At 39.6% G+C, this 22,337-nt stretch overlaps 1 protein-coding gene across 1 annotated transcript in view; it reads left to right on the top strand.

Moving 5' to 3' along the window:
- The first annotated feature begins 3,667 nt into the window (after positions 1 to 3,667).
- Positions 3,668 to 22,337, top strand: part of chl1a (cell adhesion molecule L1-like a) — a 131,701-nt gene continuing 113,031 nt past the window's right edge. Inside the window, exon 1 of the mRNA XM_036591288.1 lies at positions 3,668 to 3,767. The gene's annotated coding sequence lies outside the window, so the exon portion shown is untranslated. The remainder of the gene's footprint in view (positions 3,768 to 22,337) is intronic.

Raw genomic sequence — 22,337 nt, 5'->3', positions numbered from 1 at the left:
GAAAACAACAGCAAAAAAAAAAAATTAAAAAAATATAAAAATAAAAAAAATAAAAGGAAAACAAAACCCAAAATAAAAACCAAAAACAGAGGAGGGTAAGAAACTACAGAACCACCCCTCTAACCCATCCCACTAACAACAAGAGACAGCTTGCTAGACATAATGGTGGACATTCTAGACATTCCATTCAAAAACATTTTTAATCACAAACAGACGATATTATGTGAGTTAGACATATCCTACATTTTTTGTACATCTTATATTTTCCTAAAGGTTTACTTACAAGGTTTCTGTGAGTTTGTGAGTCGAACACAGTTCTAATTAATTTTGACACGATATTTTTTCCACCTCCCCTTTATCCCTTAGAATTAAGCAGGCTGTTTGTGTTTAAGGCTTATATGTATATGACATCTCTTCAGCCTGGTATTGTGCCTCAAACCCTCCTTATAACTTCAGTGTGAATGGGTGGAGCTAAACTGCTGTAAGCTGACTAGGCAGGTATATGTAAATGCATTGAGTTTGTGACATTACAGAAAACAAATATTCAAAATGGGCCGTTTTGCTCAGTAACTGTCTACAGGCCATAACAACTGGAGAACGAACAGCTTGCTTTGAAACCCCTTATGGAAAAGTAGTTGGGTATGTATTGTTTATAGTGACATTATCAAACACAATATTTGATTCCAAAATGGCCAAAACCCATTTTTGGTCATTTTCCTGCGTTTTCAAATGTATTCTGTATAGTAAATATTCTTTCCACAGTTTATATGCTGTATCAAACTTCTACTTCAAAAAGAAATGAGAAAAAAATCAATTTTATGAGCCTTTTAATGTTATCATGTTAACCTGTCAGTGTTGTAAAGAGCCTGTGCTCCTCTCAGGCTGAGGTAAAAGTGGAGGTCAATCAGGCTGGTGGCCTTGGTTTTGTCTTCTAAAGGTCATCTATTCAGGCTGCTACAGCTCTGCACAGAGAAATGGGTCAGGCCCCTTTCATTGTGACCCACCTTGACTGGGAATCTGTAATTGGCAAATCCAGAGATCCTCCAGCACCCTGCAGAGAGCAGGCCTTCTGCAGCTTTGTACCTAGACAGCAGACATTGGTCTGTAACAGAGGTTTTATTTTGATGTGGTTTGCAAACCGCTCTCCTTTGATATGCTCTTCTTGCTGTCCTGGCAGTTTCATGCTGTTGACCATAACCACACACAGAGATAAAGGGATGATGAATGACAAAGAGTGAGAAGAAAAGTTACTGGGTTACATTTTACTTAAGGGGGCTTTTATAAGGCTACAAGACTCCTACGTAATACATTCATGGTTTAACTGACATCAGCCTACATAAAGATGAGTCAAGGCAGACTGTAACTGGTGTCATCTGGCTGTCATAAAGGATGCTTTTTGTCAATTTTGATGTGTAGCAGCCATAACATCTATTTCAAATGACAGACTTGCTGGTGGATCATTCTCAGCACTGCAGTAACACTGACGTGGTGGTGGTTTGTCAGTGTGTGTTGTGCTGGTACAAGTGGATCAGATACAGCAGTGCTGCTGGAGTTTTTAAACACTGTGTCCACTCACTGTCCACTCTATTAGACACTCCTACCTTGTCAGTCCACCTTGTAGATGTAAAGTCAGAGACGATAGCTCATCTGCTGCTGCACAGTTCATGTTGGTCATCCTCTAGTCCTTCATCAGTGGTCACAGGACGCTGCCCACAGGACACTGTTGGCTGGATATTTTTGGTTGGTGGACTATTGTCAGTCCAGCAGTGACACTGAGGTGCAAACAAATAGTACCTGCTCTGTGAGGGTCCATGGGGGTCCTGACCACTGAAGAACAGGGTAAAAGGGGGCTAACAAAGTATCAGAGAAACAGATGGACTACAGTCTGTAACTGTAGAACTGCAAAGTGCACCTATATAGTAAGTGGAGCTGATAAAATGGACAATGAGCATAGAAACAAGGAGGTGGTCATGATGTTATGCCTGATCGGTGTATTGTTATATAGCAAAGGCTTTGACTATGAGTTCTCTCAGCTGTGTGCATGAAAGTTTTCTCTCATGAAATTGCATAAAGTTGAAGTTATCAATTTCAGAAGAAGTTAAAAAATAGCTTTTTTTCAAATGTAGTAGCCAAACAAGTGGTCCATGCAAAGTCCCCAAAACATGCCCTGCCTACACACTTAAAAAGATCAAGGGATCTTTAGTAAAGGCAGTGGATCTATTTACATCCATAAGTTCCATATAGAACCATTTGCAAGCTTAAAGAGTTCTTTGTATGGCAAAATGGTTCTTCAGATTGATGGAGAATGTGTTGGATATGGTTCTATACAGAACCTTTTTGAAAAAGGTCCTATATAGCACCAAAAACAGTTCAGCTTTTGTTACGATGTCAAGCCTGTAACAACAGCAGAACCCTTTTAGTTGCTACAAAGAACCCTTTTCAAAAAGGTTCTATATCAAAAATAAGGTTTAATTTTTGGCATCTGCATCATTTTACCTGCTGTTAATAAGTGACTAGAAGCTTTGGTATAGTATAGTGTAGTGGGTAACACCTCCTTGGGCAAGATTCCTAGATTGCCAAGTGCTGTAAATGTAAATATATAGAAGCTGATTATTTTAGACTTCTGTGGATCCAAGAACAATATCTCTACCAGAAGGTCATAAGACAAATAAAGAAAGATATGAATATTAAGATAAGCTGATTTTTTCATCCACCCCAAGCTGCAGATTTACTCTTTCATTGTTTCCATGTCAAATGCGTTGCTATGTATTCCACAGAGTGAAACGCCCCCTGGATTCATTATCCATTTGGACATTTTGTAAGCCCACATGTCTAGGTCTGTCTTCAGCAGTCTGTAGTCAACAGTGCTTGGGGTGAGCAGGTCCGATTCTAAAATCTAAATGGCTTAGACATGTTTAAAGTCATAGTAAAATTATTTTGCTTACACTGGGAGGCATCTAACGACTTTCTCAAATTGTATGTCATTAGATGTTAATATTTAATACAGGAATGTTATAAACCACTTATCCTTCTGGGTCGGTTTAGATGATGGATGGATGAATGGAATGTTTTAATTTGCTTCAAAAGAAGCCTGTATTTAGCTTATCTCCACCACTACAATAATGCTACTTTCCAAAAGGCACCTTATGGGATTTGCAGTATTATGTTAGCACCATGTTAACAGGGATGTTATAGCAGCAGTGTATGGACATTTAGAACTTAAAACACAGTCAATTATATCTTCTAACTGCTTGTAAAAGACATTCAAGTGAGATGTTTATTATTTGCACTTTCAGTAATGATTTGAATGTAATCATCTCATGTTCTGCTCATGTAGTTCATGAAAAGTGCAATTCTGGTGTCCACGATTTTCCTAAATTTGTAGCCAAAGCTGTCTGGTTCTCGGTTAGAGTTTTTATGTTCTAAACAAGTGAAGTAGTTGCCACACAAAAGCATTAAATTGTGGCCCGAGGTTAGCTATATTGATATAGGTAATTATTTTGTCCTCTCAAAATGTGTAAATAGTGAAGAGCTATGGAACTATAAAATCACAGAGGCATGCAATTACCTGTATAGCAACAGAACAGGAAAGGCATACAGCAAACAACAATCTGAAAGTTGGGGTAGAGCCAAGTCATGGCGTCACCCAAGGTAAACATCAGGTGTGGGTAAAGTTGAGCGAAAGTGGAGTGATCGAGATTGTGGGTTGCTCCTGCATTGCAGTGTTGGTGAAGTCCTCCAGCCACACAGCAGCTGTCTTGTGGAAGGTAGGAAGAAGCTCACATACATCCTATTTGGAGGATATTTCAGTTTTAGAGCTGCGAGCCACACCAGTTTGCTTTCCTTCTTCTTTGGCATGGAATGGAGCGCACAGGGCTCAGGGCTCGGGGCACGGACAGTGTTTATAACTCTGCTGTTGATCTAATGTACTTTCCAAGAACAATTCAAATTTTTTGGAGTTGTTGTGGCACCTGACAGCAGCACACATTGAGCCTGAGGCCATGTTTGAACCATGTAGTCATTACCAGAGCCAATTTAAATTTTATTACTAGAAATTCCCTATAAGGTCCAGTTAAAGAACATTTCCTCAAGCAAAGGTCCAGAACATCATAACTTGCATCATGATTCAGTGCCATATACTGTTTACAGAAGTAGCCTAGTAGGTATATCAACATCTTATACAGTCAACAACTGAATGTCAAATCAAATAAAGTACAATTCAGTCATATTTCAACAACATTTATCAGTTTTCTCTTTTTAGATCATGACGTGAAATAACTTCCCTCTGACTCACTTTCCTCTCCGACTGCTGTTTCTCGCCTCGTCCCTCCCCTGTGTGTGCATCACTCACTGGAGTCTCAGTGCTCATCGTAATGCACAGATCTGATTGGCTGAGTAGTGTCACATGTGATATTTAGAATGCATGCGATTGGTCTGGGAGTCTCGCAGGCCCTTAAAGCTTCCGTAAAGCTAGAAAAGTTACGCTGATTAAAATAGACCACCCCGTTGAAATGAAATGATTATCCATAACTTATTGGTTATAGGTCCAGGTCCACATAGGACAGCATCTGGGTCCAGACTCAGACCGCCTATTATTGACCTCTGTTCTAGCGTGACTGGAAACAGAAAACCGGCAGACTGAAATAGTGAGGCCTTATGGCATTTTCAGGAAAATTGCAGATACTGTGATTGTTCTGTTAGCTTCCTATAGCATTCTTTAATGATGCATGTCAGCATTTAAACATTTAAGTTCAACCTGTATTTAGCAAGGCATGTTGTTTTATTGATTAATAGCTGTGGCTGGTAAGGAGCTCTCGAATGTGATGCTACCCCTTTTGAAGACACAAGCACAGACCAGCATGCATTCAATGCTGGTCTAAGCTGGTCCAGGCTGGTTTATGGTGATCTGGTGGTGCTGGTTTAGCTGCTCACCCAGAATGGTCATTACTAGTATCCAAAACACAACATATTGTTGCGTTTACCACTATAGAAGAAAACACAGCTCAGGCACAAGTTGTTGTGCTTTACTAACAGGCTGTATTTGGCCCACATTGTACATAAAGAGAACTTTAACTAACAGTTTGCTCTTTAACCCAAACAAGCCTCAAACCCCCACCCGCCCCCCCACCCCCCTCGATCTCTCTGTCTCCAAAACATAAACACACAGCCAGGGGGCTAGCCTGGCCTTACAATAAGAGTCTCTGTAGAAAGACCCAGTGAATAAATGATGTAGAACCACCACCCAAAAACTAACAGGAAAAACATTTCCCAAACATGCTGCAGTACGCTGGTTTTGCTGGTGCCCAGCTATGCTAGTCTGTGTTGTTTTATCTAGCAGGGACAATTTGTGAGCTATTGATGTTACTTTTAGGCCTTCTGTCCAGTACTGTGAACAACCATGACTGGCCACAACTTCATGACAAGGACCTTCACACTGGGAAATGAAACAATTAAAAGGAAAATACTGCACAAATTTGGTTTTTTTTTTAGTTTTATTTGGTTAATGTAGCTTAACTACAACTATTAACACAAAAAAACAAGATAGTTAGCTTGCAAGCGAACTGGCTCAAAGCAACAATACAGATGGTCTGAAAAGGTTACAGCAAAAACGGCTTCCCTTACCTGAGGGAAACACTGAAGACGCTTTCAGCAACACACTTCTTACTTTAAGGTGAGGAGAATCTAACCTGTATCTGCTAACACGAGGAATCTTTATCTAACCAAGAAGTCGAACTATTACGGCACCATTTTAAGAAAATAAACGATCATATGAAACTGGTTTCTTATTTGGTTTCTGTAAGTGTTTTTGACTTTCTGAATGTCATATTTTACTGACACAGTATTATCACTTTTCATAATCAGCAGTTTAAGATGTACTGCTGTAAGAATATCCCTTTCCAAAGAGCAGCTTTATGTTAAATCCTCAGATGTAGATTAGATAAATATGAGCGTGTGGCTCTTTAGACCTTAGATGAGTCGCTGTTGATAGAGCCACAACAAAAATATGATAAGATTCTGGAGAAACAACAATTCACTTATCCATCAAAAACACGGAGAGACGACATTCCCGGTGAATTTAGCTCAGACTAATCAAGGAGAATAGAAGTCAGTCAGGAATGTTCATAAACACTATGAAGCCCTGCTTCTGTTCTCTAAGCACCTACGTTTTACACATAGGCTAAATAGCAAATAGCCCAGTTATCCAGGTTTATCTCCATAGGAGGGGTCATTTAGGCCAGAATACACTTTCCTGCTGGCACCCACGGCATTCGACTGGATTTACCCCTAAGTAATGTCTGCCTTTGGATTACTTGTGCGGATTCAGGGCTAAACCCATTCGTGTGAATCCCGCTGTGGTTTAGGGGATTAGGAGAGCCACTGTGTACTTCACAAACACAGAGTTTAGCACAATGAGCACTAAAGGCTGAGCATCCCCTTTACGCTTGTTAAATGTAGTGGCTGTTCTCCACCCAGGCCAGAGGCTATGCTTACTGACAAGAACACACTCAGTGTGGATTGTGGAGTGAGGGCAGCGGTCGTTCTGGCATTATCTCTGTGTTTTTACACGTACAGTTGTATGCAGATGTTTAAACACTCCCAATCAAATGACATGTTGTGTTGATTTTGCGAGTGTAAATAATTTAACACATCCTTCATAGGTAATAACTCAAATATGGTACTTTCCTGAACATTTTTGTGCAAAATTTCTGTTTATTTGCTGAGTGTAACATATTGGAAAATATAAAACATAAAATATAAAATGTGGCATAACTTTTGCACAGGGTATATTTTATTATTATTTTTTTTCAGTATGTTAAATTCAGCAAATAAGTAGTCATTTTTACGGTGGCCGTAAAACTGCAAATAAAAACGAGCTGCTAAATGCAGAAAACACTTTCATCAAAATGACGACACCGACGCTACATTTCGTAAACACACTGCAAAAACACATACAACTTCAGGAACACTGCAAAGCCGGTCACAACACACTGGACATGTCTCTGGAAGACTCAAAGGGCTCAAAGGGGATGAAATATCTGTGATGGAAAGTCACTGACAGTGTGTGGACTGTCACTGACAGCTCATGGTTAACCTGGCTGGCTTGTTTGCTGTCTGACATGTCACAGCTGTGCTGTGGTTGTTAATCTGGCGTCACTGGTTAAATGTTCACTGTTACACTCTACAGCTGATTCCCATCACGATACTGTGACGTCAGTAATCTACTCAAACAAAAGTCAGCTTTTACAGGTAAATGTTTGGGCTGCACAGAATTTAAACATCTGAATGTCTCCGTCCTCTCTGAGTGTCCTCCAGAAACACATCTGCTCTGTTGTGACTGGATTCAGCATTTCTGAAGTTGGATGTGTTTCTGTATTTGCAGTGCGTTTATGAAATGTAGCATCTTTGTCGTCATTTTGATGAAAGTGCTTTCTGAGTTTTGCAGCTCATTTTTTATTTGCAGTTTGTTGGCTCTTCTTGGCCACCGTAAACTGTGCATTAAAATTGCAGAAATATCTTCTCTGTAGATGATGTTTGAACTTATTTTCACTTAGAAAATCAACAAAACATGTCACCCGAGCAGGGGTGCCCAAAATTTTGCAGAAAAATGTAGCTACACCTACACTTAAGTAATTTTGAGGTGAACGTTTCCTGCAGAGATCAGGGGGAGTGGATAAATCGTCCAATGTTCTGGAACACATCTAAAGAAGATTCATATTCAGCATTATAATTTGAAAGCAGACTTTAATGACGTTGGCTTTGCTGGATTGCAGGTCTTTGTATGATATATATGAATAGTAAATGAAAACTCTTTTTTTAGATGGCTTGTAATTTTGGTTTTCATAAAAGAAGTTGCCAGGCATTTAAAATCTTTGGTATTTTTACATTCATGACTTAAGCAGTTCGTGAGGGTCTTAAAAGTCTTCCTCCCCAGTTTAATGCACAACACTGTAGTGGTAGTGTGATAGCATTATAGCCATTGATTGCTGGGCTGCCATTATTTGCATATCTTGCCTATAGCAGAGGTGTCAACAGTGCTGCAAATAATTGCTGTATTGTAATTTAAATGCACTGTTTGGGCTGCATTCATAAGAGTTTTGCTGAAGCAAAATTGTATCAGGGCTGGTATATATGAAAGTACACGTCCCGCCTTTATGTTAAGCCTGAAGCAGCTCGTGTTTTGAAAGCATTGCAGAAGCAAAGGTTGTTTTGGGGATTTCGCAGCTAAAGGCTTGTCTTTACATGCATATCTCTTTCACATAGGTCTTGTCTATAGTACTGACAGCATCATGCTGTGGAGATCACAGTGAGAGTTCAGTGTCCTCAGGGGCCGCTTAGGGAATTCTTCACTGCAGGGCTGTCCTCAGCCTCAATAATGAACCGCGCTGGGGTTCCCAGCCTTTGGCGTGCAAGCAAGGCATGAAAACACCATGAAGGCGCTGCATTTGGACTCTGTGACCAAGGCAGTCATTTCTTTTGAGATGTAGATCTGAGGGATCATATTTTATTCCTATATGTTGCTTCGTCAGTGCTGCTTGGTTAAACACAAATAATGACCCTGTCAAAGTCTGATTTTATAGTGCTTGCTTGGGTTTTGCCTCAATTCTGAGACTACGGGAGCTTTCTTTCACTGTTTTGAACTGCTAACCTGAATTTCAACTCCTTGAACATGCAGAAAGTATTTTGTTAGCTTTTTACCAACTGTTGTTTTCTTAAGCCCCGCAGTGGTATATGAGTTACCCTGGTTTGCCGTCACCCGACTGGGTAAAAAATGGGGTCACGACTCCTCCCGCTGGCCGTAGCTAATGTAATTACCGTATCACACGTTTGCCACAGAGTTCTATGACGCTCCTGACAAAAGAAAACAATATTCTACACGTACGCCACCTGTGGAGGGAGAGGAACTGGGTTTCAGTGACCTTTACAGACACGAACGTCCACATGCGCACTCGCACGAACATGCACGAAGGCATGTAAAAGGTGATTTAAAAAAAAAAATAATATAATGATACATTTACAATACACGCTATAGTCATATGCAAAAGCTTGGGCACCACTGCTCAATGTTTTGTTGACTTTTTAAGTTAACACAGCCTTTACAGGGAACATACTAATTTTAAGGCAGAACTGCTGTTTATTTGTTGAATTTAACATATTATGGTAAAAAATTAAAACATAAAATATGGCCTTTGCAAAATGAATGTTTTTATTTTGTTTCCAACGTTAAAGTCAGCCTATAAACGGAAACTGTGCTCTAAAATTTGCAGAACAATATCATATTTAAGTTTGTTCCCTGCAGATTGATGTTGCATTTAATTATTTTCACTTAGAACAAAACATGTCATTGGACTGGGGGTGTTCAAACTTTTGCATAAGACTGATTGCATCACAACATTTTCATTTTTCTGTTAGCAAACAAGGTAGCACTGAAAAAACACACCAACAAAACAGGATATTTAAAAAAGGCAAACAATATGTAGATTGATTTCTTTGATTTAGCGTTAGCATAGAACTAATCTACAAGCACATATCCTGAACAGTTGGGACAAAAAACAGAAAGAAAAACAGAAAGGAATGGTCTGCAAATCTTATATGAAAGCAATTCAAAAACAAAATATTATATTTTTACTACATTGTTTTATCTTAAAGCTGTATTTTCTAAATATTTGCTCATTCTGAAACTGATGCCGGCAACACATCCTAAAACTTGGGACAGTGGTAGTTTAAGACTAGGAGTGTTGTTAAATGATTAGAAAACATTTTAACTAAACCATATAATGCATTTATTCCACATTTTAAACTGTTCTTTGATGTCTATATAGATGATTTGACTTTAGTTGGGGTGAAAAATGCCCAGATGCAGTTTAACACGCCCATTTACAACCCTATGATTTGGCCCTGGATTGAAATAAGCTGTTTTCCATTTTTTAGTGGGTTCATGAATAATTTAATGAGCTCTGCTCCGATTTGCTGGTTTACAGGGAGGCACCGCGATGGCTCACGCAGAAGCAGTGTGACGAAACACACATAGGCAGGAATAAAATGAGCCTCTGTGTAAATAACTAGCTCCTCACACTGTAAAGTTAGCTATGCTAATTCATTACACCAGTGTTTGTAGCATAGCTAGACATTGCAGGATCTCACTGTAAGTAACTAACTTCATTTACAATGGCTTGATAGGAAGTGGTTTAACTTAACTGTAGGAATAAATTTTAGCTTCACAAAACCACAGTTAACCCCTTAAATGGCAAGTTTTATCACACACGTCTATAACCTAAGAACAGCTCAGCCAGTTTGCATTGAAGTTCCTGTAGTTACTGAATAATAAGCCTTAGTGTGTAATAAGCCTGGGATTTTAAGAGGTTGTTTCATGAAACAATGCCGTCTCCACCTCCACCAGAAGGCAGAATAAAATCCCAATCCAAAACATCAAGGCTCACAGTCTTTCCTCACGTTTATACTGTACAGGTGCAGTTTTAAGACACACAAGAAATTTCTCCACAGTGTCCGCAAATACATACATACATACATCATCTAAACCGCTTATCCTTCTGGGTCGTGGTGGGGTGCTGGAGCCTATCCCAGCTGTCATTGGGCGGAAGGCAGGATACACCCTGGACAGGTCGCCAGTCCATCGCAGGGCAGACATACAGACATACACAGTCACACTCACACCTAGGGGCAATTCAGCACGTCCAATCAGCCTGACTGCATGTTTTTGGACTGTGGGAGGAAACCGGAGTACCCGGAGGAAACCCACGCAGACAGGGGGAGAACAGGCAAACTCCACACAGAAATGACCCTGGTCGCCCGGCCGGGAATCAAACTCAGGCCATTCTTGCTGTGAGGTGACAGCGCTACCCACTGCGCCACCGTGCCGCCCCGTGTCCGCAAATAGCTTCAGTTCAAAAGCACAGTCCAGCAGTTGGCCAGCTAGCTGTAGGTTAGGATTTAACGTTAGCGCTGCTGAGTGTTTAAATATGTCTATGATTTACCCGTCATAAGATGAATGTCTGAGTACTCAACATTGTGCAATTAGAGCTCTAACATGATCGCTGGACAGCTTGTTTTGCATGTTTTGCCGCGGTCACTGGTTGAAATATGAATCGGAAAGCTTGTAATGCTCAACATGATGTCTGTTTGTGAATGTTCCACCCAAGCCAATCAGATTGCCCCCATCTTATTCTTGGTTTTACTTCTTTTACACATACATCAGTGAGTTTCCCCTATGAGCCATAGTGCACGTGCATGGCATTGTCGTGCTGTAACACAGAGAAAAACGGCATCAGAAACAGCATTTTTTATTCTGAATTTTATTAAGGCTCAGTTGTTGTGAGGTTTTTTCACATCTAGTCAGTTTTTATGAAACACAAAAGCAGAGACGATGTTTAACCTACAGTAAACTTTACATGGTTCAGTGTGTTTTTTGAAGAGGGACTGGCAAGTAGTGATGATGACAAGGTATCATTTTTCCTTTAGTCACTGCAATTCAAAGACAGAGATTCAGACACTGTGTGTCTTTGTGGGTGTATGGTGGAGTTTGAGGCTCTGCTTCAGCTCGGATCTCTGAGCGTTAAAGGGAGCAAACAAACCGAGAATGGCATTAATGTTAATGCAGTTCTGAGTGATTAATTGTTTTTTTTATATTGAAATTGCAATTTGAAAGAGCGAATTTTGTAACTCAAAAGAGTTGTAATCTTATCTTATCCTACATTATTCAACACTGTCTTTACAGTTTTAAAGTGGCACATTACATTCAGCATTCAAGCTTCAAGCCCCAAAAAATATGTAAGTGCTATTCAGACATATTGCAATATAGAGAGACAATGTAATCACAGTAAAGCCAAACTACTGCCAGTACTAACTCTATCTATTATTTTCCATAGAAGGATTTGAAACTCAGTCACCAGCATACAAAGCCATGGCGTTTCTCAATATTCAATCACAATGTAACTGTCTCACATGCCTCTGGCTCTGACTCACCCAAGGACTCCATTTCCCAGAATTACCTTCACAATCCACGTATCACTGTTCACAATCACCTGAATACTGATCTGTTTCACCTGCTCTGTGTGTCATGTGACTAGCCTTCGTTTAGTTTATAAGCCCAGGGTTTAGACTAGATTCTTTGCGAGGTACTGCTTCTCATTGTTGAGCTACTGAGCGTTTCCTGTGCCACTGTGTCTTATTGTGTTGTGACTGTGTTTCTGGATTATCTGACTTTTTGCCTTGGATCTGGTTGTCTGAGTACTTCCTTGTTATGTTTGTTCTTTTCTGTGTTTTGGGTGTGACTTACGCTTGTTCACCTACTACAATTCTTGTCAAACCCCTTTACAAGTAAAGCCTCATTACTTGTTTTATCATGAGCGTCTGGCTGGTTCTGTCAAGTTACAGTAATGTTCAGTTATAGCTCTATAACCAAGCTGTACTGAGCCTCATATAAAACCTCTCTTTTTCACAATAATGAAAACTTGTATTAAGTTATTAACACTCTTTATTGCTGACATGTTTGGTTGTTGTTTAAAATAACCACATTATGGAATTTGATGCTCTCTCAAAGGGAGGATCAGCCTTTTATTGGTGGCATTTCCAGTGCTGTGGTGATGAGTGACAGGTTGGAGTTAATGAGGAGAACCACAGGTGGTGGTACTACACTAGGCGTCCAATAGTGATGAATCTTGTAGAACCCAGGCCAACACACAAGCTCTATTCCTGGTGTGATGCTGAGGCTCATGTCACTGAAACAGATCTTGAGGAAAATAGAAAATAGACATTGGAAACACCAACCAAAGGGGTACCAACCTGGGGTCTGTGCATGTGCCTCATGCTGGCTGTTTAAAGAGAAACACCTAAAGCGTGATTTTTAGAAAATAATCGTATTTCATTTACAGACACAATATTGGTCAGAATTAATGAATTCAGCACAATTTAAGTCAATTTACATCAGAATAAATGAAATCCTAATAACACTTCTCCATCCTTCAGCACTATGTTAATGTGTATGTTGACTTGATATGCATTTGCTTTGTTTCGTTTTGTTTATTCAATGTCAAAACATGGCCCTGGTATGAAAAGTTCTCAAGGCTGTAAAATACCTGTGGTTTTGTCCCCAAATAATGGACTACTTATCATCCTAGACCTACTATACCCTAGTTGTTGTGTAGAGACTGTCTACAATTCCAAATCTGTCTTTTTATGGTCTTTTATACAGTTGATAGACTCAGAAAAGTGTAATGTGATGTAATTTATCATTATAATAACATTATAATGTCATCATATTGCCCACCCTTTAATGTGCACCCCTCCACCTTACACAATCTTCCAGTACTCTGTTCTCTTCTAGCCTGTCCGCCGCTTACTTGGACAACCTCTCCTCTTACAGAACCAATTGTCCACATTCCTCCTATTGAGTATGGACATGGTTTGCTGGCACTTGAAGTGCGCTTCACTCCATTCAGCCACGCTCTCGCCGTTCAACAGAGCTCTCACTGTGTCTCCCAATATAGAGCAATCTCTCTATTTCACTTTTTCTTCTGCGGCCATGCATCGCAGACCCAAAATACCTCCGGTCAACAGTGTCCTTCAGAAGCTGGGACATGACGTAAAAAAGTTTTCCATTTCTCACTGACTCATCCCCCTCCCACACTGTCTCCTCCTTTGGCACGCTCCCTCTGACTTAGTGTTTTCCACCGAGAGGACGGCCACAATAATTTAGCAGTCATGCATGTTTCAGCTGAAAGCCAGAGGACCTACATGGTGGTTATCTGGCACGCTACAAAGGGTTATCTCAGTACAAGGAAGCGTGAAGAGCATGTCAGGTATTGTGAGAATCTTTCGTGACAGGTCAATACGTGATTTTTAGTGGCGGTCTTAAAATTTTAACAAAGCTGCAAACAGAGAAAAAGCATGTGGTCCCAGTTTGTCCTTCATCACATTCAAAATTCTGACTAATACACTGAAAAAGTCTGAATTGGTTCATTTTCTCATGAATAAAATACACCAAAAAAAAAACATTTTGTCTTTTTAATTTTACTAACTTTTGGCTCTGTTTACACTGGACGTTAATATCCAATCAATGTGATCTGGGGTCTGTCTCACGAAGCAAGTTCAATATTGACAAAGCTCCTGTCTAAATTTTAGCTTCACAAAACCTAACCAATGGAACCACAGTTAACCCCTTTAATGGCAAGTTTTATTACACATGTCTATAACCTAAGAATAGCTCAACCCAATTGCATTGAAGTTCCTGTAGTAACTGAATAATAAGCCTTAGTATGTAATAAGCCTGGGATTTTAAGAGGGTGTTTCATGAAACAATGCTGTCTCCACTGCCACTGGAGGGGTTCCACCTTAGCCAGAAGGCTGTACGTGATTGGTCAGAAGCTCACCGTAGTTGCTCTGAGAGCTGTTTATGGTCCAAAGTCCTGAACTTAACCAGCCCTGGAGGAGGTTAGGTATGCAATGTAAGTTATTATGGTGATGTAGGCCAGTAAAAAGTGGTCCACAGTTGTAAGACAGAAAATCCAGGGTTAGATCAAACTAAGCTTAAAGTTAGCTGGCTAAACAAGAACTCTTGCTTTGTTAGACCCCCCGATCATGGCCATCAGATCATCATCCAACCAAGACATGGCACATTTACCATAGACCCCTTTCACTCTTCTGTATTCAATGCAGAATTTGTCACAGTAGTGAAAACATTACAGCAGCTGTGGCATTTGCGATTGAGAATGTAGAGGAAGTCTCCTTATTACGGTATTTATCTGAAAGATGTTTATTTAGTGGAACAGTTTAGTGGAACAGTTTTCATTTTCAAAGAGGAGCAAGTTTGACAGGCAGCCTGTTTCAATACCGGTTTAAACAAGCCCTCGTCCACTTGGCCTCATCATGTCCTCTCAGGGGAATCCACGGCACCATTTTAAGAGGCATTCCACTACTTGAAGGGTGTTAGATGAGCCCTCATAGGGGTGAGAGATCAAGCAAACACCAGTGCCAACCTCAGTAGCAGAACTTGCCCAGAAATTGTTGTGACCTGATGCATTTCCCTTTTCAAACCCAAAATAATGGCAGACAGAGCTGTTTAGAAGCGATAGCTATAAACTACTTTAAAATTCTGGTAATTTCAAAACCATAAAATCATATTTGCTGGGTTCAAGTTACAAACTACTCCATCTCCAACACATAAATGCTGATAGAACCTTATCGCTTTACTCGACTAGCTGGTTAGTTAGTATGCTAAAAGCTACATGGCTAACGACAGGAAAAAGAAAGGTACTACACGACAGTGGTGAGTCAAAGTGGGTGACAGCAGTCTACATTAAAAGTAACCAATGCTGAGGGCTCCCATGTGGCGCATCTGTCTAAGCGTTGGCCCTGTCATCAGGAGATCGCGAGTTCGATCCCTGGTGATGCTACAGCCGTCTGTAGCCGGGAGTCCGAGAGAGCACAATTGGCCTCTCTGGGTGGGAAGGTTGCCCCCTCTTTTCCCCCCATCACCCAACGCGATGCTAGTCAGTGCAGGCATCTGTTAGCTGACGTAACAGATCTGGCAGTTGGCGCTTTCCTCCGAGCACGTTCGGCTGTCCAGTGGCGAAAAGAAGCGGTGGCGCTTCACAGATCTCAGAGGAAGCCTGTGCTGCCTTCACCCTCCTAGTGTTGGTAGTATTGTGTTGTTGGGGGAGTCCTAACTAGCGGGTGGAATTGGCGACAACTAAATTGGGGAGATAATTAGAGTTAAAATCCAAAAGTAACCAATGCTGTGGCACTGGATAGGAGACTGGCTAAAGAAGATAACAAGCTCTCTGTGAATGGGAGAGAAATTTTGTGGCATGGTCTGTAAATTGGTAACGAGTGTGGTTACACTTGTCTTTTGAATGCATATATGAACAGCACCAGATCTGGGATGCGATTTAATGCCAAGTGTAAACCGTGTTGATGTAATATATTATTCATGTGGAAATGATGTATAACAGGGTGTAAATGTCTGAGACTGCATTAAAAATCAGATTTTTTTTATTTAAACCTTGAAATAAACAACAGTAAGCTTTAGAATAGGGGTGTCCAGACTTACACACAGAGGGCCGGTGTGGCTGCAGGTTTTCACTCCAACAAAGCAGGAGGTCACCTGATGAAATGTGTGAAGACTAATTGATTAAACAAGTAGAATCACGAGAGCTTCAGCTTGTTCGGAGTGAAAACCTGCAGCCACACCGGCCCTTTGCAGATAAGATTGGACACCCCTGCCTTAAGGCAATGTTAGGTAAATGAGCCAGTAAAATTTGAGGACAGGTAGCAGGTATTAATATGACTTGAACCTGAAACCCTAAAATACTAAAGTAATTAAACATTTCCATGTCAGTTAGCTTACATAGAAACACAGATCGGACACTATTCAACATAACATACACTCTATAAACGTAACAGTAACGGTACACACGAAAGTGAAGTCACATAATGTGACCAAAAGACTATAACTAACTAAGTTAACTTTACTCCTAGCCTGCACAACGTCGACTGTATTCTGGTCTAGATTAGACAGGTAACTTTAGCTAACCTCTTTAGGTAACTTGTTAAGAGATCCTTAACTTACTTTTGTAGTTATGCAGGTAATTCTCAATAAAAAGCTTGTACACCTTGTCAAGCTCACTCTTCTTAAAGTTACTCTTCTTCATGGAAAAATGGGGTAAACTAGTTAATAAAGACAGAAACTGGTGAGTCCTTTACATCAGAGACTTAAAAAAGGCAGATTTTTTTCTACATGCCCATTTGTAGATGTCTTCGCTGCTGCCGTCATGTTTTCACCACTGTGACAACCTCCCACGGTGTCAAATATGGAAGTGTGAAAAGAGTCTGTTGCCTAAAATGTTGCTTCTGCTTTCAGATTGAGTTCAGATATCAACCAGATCTCACTTTCCTATACAATTTGTACATTTTAAAATCCAGTGGTGGACGAAGTACACAAACCATGTACTTGAGTTAAAGTAGAGACACTCAAGGTAAAATATTACTGCAGTAAAAGTAGAAGTTCCTCCCTTTAGACCTCCACTTGAGTAAAAGTACTAAAGTATTTGCCTTCAAATGTACTTAAGTATCGAAAGTAAAAGTACTAAAAGATTAATTATGGCTCTGATGTCCTATTATCATTTTTATAACAAGACTCGCTTCATTAACTCATTTTAGGTGAAAATACTCCAGTGTCTCTCTTGGTAAACCAGTCTTTTAATAGAATGTCATTAATTAGTGACGCTGATGTCTATTAAAATTATCATCAGCACAAAACACTGAAGGCCAACAGTTTCCATCAGGTAGAACTGAGTGGCTCTGAAATCACTTTTTGCAAACAAGCAAAGTTTCAGTTTAAGATTTATTTGAACTTAGTTACAAGTTTAAGTTTAATAAAAACTTTAAACTCAGATTCACAAATGAGTTTCCTTTACTAAACTGCATCTGTAGGTCTTCATAAACATAAACTAGCCAAAACTAATTTACTATAAAATGAAATGTGTTTGTATAAATTCAGAAAAAAGACACGTCAGTCACAACTGCATATGAGTACATATTTCTATATTGTGGTCTGTTTACACAAAGTTAGGTTAGTTCATCATTTATGTTGAATAGACTCTCCCAAAATTTTACGCTGCTGCACTGATGTTGAACCGTGTGCTGCACTGGGTCGGTATGACCAACAGGTCAAAACAAGCTCAAAACAAAGTGACCGCTGTGCCCTGATTGGAGTTCTCGCTTCACGCTTCTTTCGTTTTGACGTTACGTTTTTATACACAGATAAACCAAAAGGAACGACAGATTTCTGATAATGTAGTGGAGTAAAAAGTGAGATATTTGACTTTGAAATGTAGTGGAGTGAAAGTAAGAAGTCGCCCAAAATGGAATTTGTTCAGTACAGATACACGAAAAAACTACTTAAGTACAGTAAAGAATTACATTTACTTTGCTACTGTTCACCACTGTTAAAATCAGACTGGAGTGGTGTTGGAGCAGGGTAGATGGAGTCTCATCCTCAGCCTCAGATGAGCCAACCACAAGTAAACGGATATGTTTTGTATGTTAAGCTTCCGAAACATTAATAAAAATTTTGTCAGTTTCATTTTGATTGAATGACAGCATATCTGTGTGAATTGAGCCTTTCAAGGCAAGATATAGTTGCTGGATTAAAAATGTTTGTACAGTTCATGGCAATACATCTTTAAAAGTTATTTAAGAGCCTTCTTTAAAGCATTTAATAGCTTTAAAGAAGATAAATGTCCCTCTCCTGTCATAGTAGGAGGTTCCTGGCTGCATTAAGGAACAAAATGCCTCAGACATTCTGATGCAGAACACTTACAGGCTATGCTGTGCTAGTGCTTTCTAAAACATTTTGCAATGGTGGAGAGCATTCCAGACATTTTAAGTGACAGAGAAGGAAAAGATAGTGAGTTATGTATGTTTAGCTTAGCAGCAGCCACAACTGAAGCACAGCTGGAAGAAAAATATGGCTTAAAAATTGCAATCGTGGGCCTGTTTACAGTTTGAATCAACATGTGGGTCACGTTTGGATTTCACTTGGCCGCATGAAAAAGCCAGGTGAAAGCAGCCTCCGGATGCACTGAGATCAGATTACAATCAGATTATTCAAACCACATTCGGAGGTGGTCAGAGATGGATCTTGACCACATTTAATACAATCGTAATTGGAGTGTGTTTTCTGTATCAACCACTGAGTGCTGACAAGCAGGTGGGAGAATAAACAAGAAAACAAAAGATAGAGGATATGTGAGGCTGGAGTTATCCCCAAACCAAGAGCTTACTGGTATTCTGAGTTGATGACAGTGTCCTAGCTGAGCTTGACCACTTGTATCATAAAAGAGTAAAAAGTAAACAACGGAAAAACAGAAATGACGTTTGAACTTTTCATGCAGGGAGAATAAAATCAGACCTGATCTGGTCATACTGGGCCACATTTTAGGAAAAAGCGTAAATGTAATCCAGCCAAAGTATGTCCAGATACGATCCTGACGTTAGACGTTATCCAGATGTTAATGCAAGGTGTGAACATGCTTTAGGAGTGGTGGGAGAATTGTGAACTTGTTCATAGGTCTGCATTTGAATACACATGCAGGTGTCTGAAATGAACCTGTTTAACAAGAGGTGGAAACAATATTGAAAGTTGTGAGCATAATGTAATGTAGCCACAGGTCTGATCACAATGCATACAAGCAGGTCCGATCACAAGGGGTACAGGTTCAATCACAATGTATACATACAGGTCTGATCACAGTGTGTACATACAGGTCCTATCACAAAGCATACATAAAGATCTGATCACAGTGTGTACATACAGGTCCGATCATAAAGCATACATGCAGGTCCGATCGCAGTGTGCACATACAAGTCCAATCATAAAGCATACATACAGGTCTGATCACAGTGTGTACATACAGTTCCTATCACAAAGCATACATACAGGTATGAACACAGTGTGTACATACAGGTCCAATCATAAAGCATACATACAGGTCCGATCACAGTGTGCACAGGTCCAATCATAATGGGTCCAATAATCATACATACAGGTCCAATCACAATTCATACATACAGGGCCGATTCCAATTCGTAGATACAGGTCCGATCACAGTGTGTAAATACAGTTCCGATCATAAAGTTTGAACACACTATGTACATACAGGTCCAATCACAGTGTATACATACAGGGCTGATCAAAGTATACATACAGGACGGATTACAGTGTGCACATACAGGTCCGATCATAAAGCATACATACAGGTCCGATTACAATTCATACATACAGGTCCGACCACAGTGTGTACATACAGGTCTGATCAGAGTGTGTACATACAGTTCTGATCACAATGTGTGCATACAGGTCCAATCACAATGCATGCTCAACCACCCTGGGATCAGGATGGCAAAATCCAATCATATTCCAATCACAAAAGTGGTTACACATGTTTTTTAAATGCATATATGGACAGCATCCAGATTTCGGATGCGATTTAATGCCAAATGTAAATTGTGTTCATGTAATATATTATTCATGCAGAAATTATATATAGCGGGGTGTAAATGTCTGAGACCAAGATGAAAATCAGATTTTTTAAATTTAAAATTTGAAGAAAAAACAGTAAGCTTTAGCATTTTGAAAAATTCATGAGTGAATAACGGAAAAGTTATGACAAGTAAAATGAAGAAGAAATATTCAATATTCTGCGCTACTTTTAGGTCATTATTTAAAATTATGCACATTTGTGGCATTGATTTTTTTTAAGTCTTATCTCTTCGACTGAAGCTTGTGTTCAGAAGAATCTCAGGTGGATTTGATCGGCTCATCTAAGGCTTTTGCACAGACTTATGGAGTCCAGCTCGAATGCAAAAGCAAAGGGGGGAGATACTCAATCCTACGAAATTCTGAAATTCATGTAAATATTTGAGGGATTCTACTTTTAACTCAAATTGTTATGCTGATAATATAATTTGTCATAAAAATAACTCATGAATTAAATTGAATTAAAATAATGCATTTAATGCATCACATTTTATTTATTGTAGTAATGAGGACCTTAACAATGATTACCGCCATGATCTCTGGGGATGTTTTTGGTCTGATTTGTTTCATTTTTCTATTTTCATTATCTTTCCTCCCCCATTCATCAGACGGACGCCTTCTCCACCATTTTTGAACTTGATTCATATGTAAATGAACTCCCTCCCATGGGGTCCCTCTCTTCAGCGTACATCCTTGGAATGCCTCCGAAATCTTAATTCTCCTTTGAAAGCGCCTTCCGTCTCACAAGCCTGCAACACCTTCGGCTCTTGTTATCAGATGCACAATGGACCACATTCACCAGTGTAACAGTAACTCAGAGACGCCCTCGAGGACAGACGAAGCCTGATGCTGTAAAGTGGGCAACAAATGCAAATGAGTTAGTCACAGGCTAGAAGAGAAATAAAAATAACTCTCTCGACATGCTGTGTTGAATATGTCATTCATATGATGCCACAGGAATAATTGGGGGGATTTTCTCAGTTTAAAAATGTACTGGTCATGAAGAGAGTGGACCTTTAGAGCCATTACGTAAGGCATATGTTCTTGTGGCTGGTTTCAACTGAAGTAATCTGGGCTTCCCAGATTAGTGACACTAAAACCATGTTTCTCCACTCATTAGTTATGGTCCTGTTCACTTTCTTTGCAAATTGCAAGCAAAAAGATCAAAATACATAAAGAAAATGCTGTGCAGCAGCTTGTTTACATCAAACTGACTTTTAGCATTAAAAATGCTGTATTTAATTGTAATTTCATGCATTTTCATAAACATAAAAAGTTGTTTTGAAATGCTATAATTGAGCTGTTTTAGTACTTTCCATAGAAAGGCTGTAGCTTTCTGTAACGTCCAGTTCCACTATGCAGTTTGTATTTGTTATGAAAGGCATGTGAGGGAAATCTGTGACATGACAACTTTTTCAATGTAGGTTTTTGCAACATTTCAGATTCACTAAAATTGAATGGAAAAAAGTTTTGACAATGTTCATAAAACAGTACAGACAACTTCAGTTTCCATAGCCTGCACCATACTGTTGTAGGCCAGAGCGCTAGAGACAAGTCTAAGTCTAGACTAGACTAGTCTATTTGTAATAGTCGGGTCAAGACTGAGACCAGGAGTGGCCGAGACCAAAACCAGATTATACTTAGTCAGAATACAAATCATTTTTAGTTCATTGTACATTCATACTTGTTCATTATCTGTAATAAACAGTGATACATTATATTATAACATATTTTGTAAAATATAACATTAAATAGTATATAGCCTAAAATATTATTAATTATTATTATATGATGGTCTTACACCAACTTTGCATTGTCACTTTTGAAAGCAAATGACTGTGAGATCCTCCTGTGTCCCATCTAAAGTCAACTTAACATAAACCAAACAACATGCATCCATTTTTATTCTTAAATGAAAACATAGTAATTATATATTCTGCCCTCAAGGAATGTTTGAATTTTGAAACCAGTGAACATCAACAAACAAATAATACCTCAGTTGTGTCAATGACCCTCAACCAGCAGCAAACAGTATTTGAACATGTAGAGAAAGGACTGTTTTATGCTGTTTGAAGGTTTTTGTTGATTTTCAGTGATGATAGAAAAACGTTCAGTTTCTAATTAGAACGACACATTGCACTCAGCTGGTCCTTACCCTGAGACCGAGACAAGACTGTGTAAAATCGAGTAAACCGAGTCCATCCATCCATCATGTAAACCGCTTATCCTTCTGGGTCGTGTTGGGGTGCTGGAGCCTATCCCAGCTGTCATTGGGCGGAAG

This window comes from Colossoma macropomum, unplaced genomic scaffold (assembly GCF_904425465.1).
Source record: "Colossoma macropomum unplaced genomic scaffold, Colossoma_macropomum, whole genome shotgun sequence".
In the NCBI taxonomy this organism is placed as follows: Eukaryota; Metazoa; Chordata; class Actinopteri; order Characiformes; family Serrasalmidae; genus Colossoma; species Colossoma macropomum.
The sequence above is the reverse complement of the archived record's forward strand: the minus strand, read 5'-3'. Positions and strand labels throughout refer to the sequence as shown.